At 30.2% G+C, this 3,374-nt stretch overlaps 1 protein-coding gene across 2 annotated transcripts in view; it reads left to right on the top strand.

Moving 5' to 3' along the window:
- Positions 1-969: 969 nt before the first annotated feature.
- LOC108737950 (collagen alpha-2(IV) chain-like) overlaps positions 970-3,374 on the top strand; it is a 64,088-nt gene continuing 61,683 nt past the window's right edge. Inside the window, exon 1 of one of the 2 annotated variants that reach the window (XM_025981859.1) lies at positions 970-1,143. The gene's annotated coding sequence lies outside the window, so the exon portion shown is untranslated. The remainder of the gene's footprint in view (positions 1,144-3,374) is intronic. The other variant, XM_018471148.2, reaches the window with a different exon arrangement.

Here is a 3,374-nt window from a genome sequence, read left to right as displayed (position 1 = left end):
TCCTAAAAATTGATGATAAAACAGTCTACCTTATATTTGCCACATACGATGGTAAACCACCCCCGTTGATGGTACTTGAAATTAATCGGACATTCATACAAAGAGTCCATAGACAATACGAAATATCTAGGAGCATCTTTCGTCAGAACTTGAAAACGGAGCGGCATATTTCCAATAATTATTATCGATATATCGATAACAATATTAGCAACTTATAACCATCGATATCTGTTTCGATATATAAACAACTGTCGATGTATCGATAATTATTAATACATTGATATATAAGCACATCAATTTTAATTCATAATAAATATTGTTTCTAAATAAATTCGTATGACATAAGTGTATAACTGGTTATTTTTTACTTATTTTTTTCTTAGAAAATATCCAATTTCAAAAATATTTAAAAAATTCCATAATTACCAGTATATAAATATTAAGGTGTTTCAAAACAAAATACTATTATTTTGTTTTTTCGAAGAACATTGAAAAAAAAACGATAGAGTAATCCCTAGTTCTTCTTGAACTTTGTAATTTCATAACTCGACATCAAATAGTTGTCGACATATCGATATACATATTCGATAATTATCGATAGTTATCAATATATCGATATAAAATAAAACAAAATTAAATACTGAATATCTTTAACAGTTCATGAGCTTTTAATTTTTGGCTTTGGCATAAAATTAACTCCTAGAAAGCTCCTAATTTCGGCATTTTCAAAATTAATTTCGGCCACTTTGTAATCCATCTTCAACGGTTGCTTACATATTTACGTCTTTGAACTCGCACAATAACAGATATATGCGTTACGTGTATGTTTAAAGCTCAAACACACAAAACATAATAACGTACAATACGTAGGTACCAACATGTAAACATTAACATTTGTAGATGGAAGTGGTGGTGGTGATGGTCTGTGGCAGACGTCGTAACCGTGGACGCCGAGGTGATTCGGAGATGATGCTATTATGGAGATGATCTAGAGTGCGGTATAAAAGTCTTGTCAAATCACCGGTTCCACTTAGTGCACGGTTTTTATCCCTGTCATCTTCTTCGTGCAACGTGCCTTTTAGTTCTACCTTTAGTTCTACTTCTACCATCTACTTCTTATTTGGTGCTTCGCGAAATTTGATTGTAAGTACCTAATGCAATGTTATCATTTATCGATTTTTAAAAGTACCACAAATGGGATCAAATAGCAACTCAGTTGTGACTACGTATACGCGGCTAATTATCGTCAGTGTTCGTTTTAACAAAGTGAAGTTTTATTGTAAGGGGTGAGAGTAGTTCATAAATGATCTAATGCGTATGCTAAGCAACAGTGAATAGGCAGGATTATCAGAGTATTACTTAAAGTGGACATGCACAGGCTGGGGTTTCGCGCTTGACCGAACGTTGATGTTCCCTGTTTTTCAATGATATTTTAATCCTATACGTTTTTTTAACCTTTCTGCGTTTATCGCTTTCCTTTTAATTAGTAAAATATACAATTTTCTAATGGCTATAAGCATTTTTACACATTTAAAGTGTTGTTTTAATACTCAAAATTCGGATTTAGAAAATTCTTTCAAAATACTCTTATTATAACTTTATTAACTAATTTTTTGATTAAATAATTCTTGCAGAGAGGCACAAGTGAACAAATAGTCATTTATAGTTTACCAAGTATAGTTTATGTTTATGGTTTTTAACAATTCATTATTTTCTTACTGTTGTGAAAATTTTAGTTGGAATATTAAAAGCAAAACTTGAAAAGTAATAAGTAAATGTACATTAAACTATTTTACAGTTAATTACACTTTGTTCAAATGAACATGAGGACATATGTAGGTAATTTTTGCTCAAATTTCTTGTGGTGAAAAGTTATAACCTTCTTTAATCAATTAAATTGTTTAGAAAGTGAAGTTATAACAACAATATGATTAATTGAATCAATATCTGCTTTCTCATTAATATAAAGCCATAAAGCTATAAGTATTATTACAATTTACACAATCAGGTTCAATGAAGTTAATTTTTAGGTTTTGTTAATTCTGTTCGTCTGTTAGAAACTTTAATTTGAATAATAAATAACAACATGTAGGTCCTTGATCAAAACTAGAGTAGATTCACAATTTTGTTGTTGTTAAACAAAAATACAATTTTATTTCAAAGGGACGACTACCCCTGGGGTCAAATACGTTGATAAAGATTCTTGAGAAGAGAAAAACTCTGGGAATTATCTTTTAAGTTAATTTCAAAAATCATTATTACATAACAGATAGTAATTCCTCTTTAATGTTAGTTACATTCTATAATTAAACAACTACTTTTCCAATGGTATAAAATCTTGAAGCTTTTAATAAAATATTATTAACATTATTTTACTTATTAACCTACAATTTCTGAAAGTTATCCAACAAGATGATTGCAGAGTATTTATGGTCAATAATTTAACATAATATCAAGATGCCTGAAAGGTATAAGTACTTTAACTTTCTTCTTCATTTTCTTGTTCCTTCTTGCTACGCAATAATCGAGAAATTTTTGGAATCATAACTGATGGTTATTACATAGCAGTTACGCGTTTACATTGAAATTTAAATTATCTATTTAGCATGTAGGTTGGTTAATAGAAAATTTTCTTCGAGTATTCGTACATTTGTCAAACGGAGGGTACGGCAACCAGACAATTTATTTGCATTTTAGAACCTCGCTCATCTTCGCCGTTTCTTACAAAGGTTGCGCTACGAAATTACTGTTATTGCTTACATTTATTTAACATTTAATGTTTCGCAGTTTTCAATAGTTCGCAGGCTTTATCACATAAGGTCAGCCAGGTATACGTTTATATTTAAACGTTGTATTTACGTGTGCAGATATTTGTTGGTAGGTATATATGTATGCAGTATACGTTACTAGTGTAGGTACAGTTTTATATTACAACACGCATTTAGTGCCAGTACCATCGAATTATTTGGTTTGCTTAACGTTAATTCGTAATGGAGAAATTAGCTAGGTAATTGGTAGGTATATTGAATAAATTCAATGGAGATGAAACGTGATTTCTTTTTTATTTTATCAATTTAAATTTTGAAATGATTCGGACAACAGACCAGTGATGCAACCAGAAAGTTTAGAAGGTCAAGTATTGGAAGATATACGGAGTGTTCAAAAATGAATGAAAAAAAAATCGGTTGTCTGTAAAGTCGATTTACTGACGATAGTTGAACGTGACAACGTCATAAGAAAATACTGATGGAATGATTTCATTTTTCAAAAGAAAATTTTAATTTTATTTGTTTGATAGATATTTTGTATGGATATAGAGAAGGAGGTAAATGGAAATGTATTATTGTATAGCAGCTGTCCACGCGGACGCATCG

Source organism: Agrilus planipennis, unplaced genomic scaffold (assembly GCF_000699045.2).
Source record: "Agrilus planipennis isolate EAB-ADULT unplaced genomic scaffold, Apla_2.0 scaffold120, whole genome shotgun sequence".
In the NCBI taxonomy this organism is placed as follows: Eukaryota; Metazoa; Arthropoda; class Insecta; order Coleoptera; family Buprestidae; genus Agrilus; species Agrilus planipennis.
This window is presented reverse-complemented; position numbering and strand designations above follow the sequence as displayed.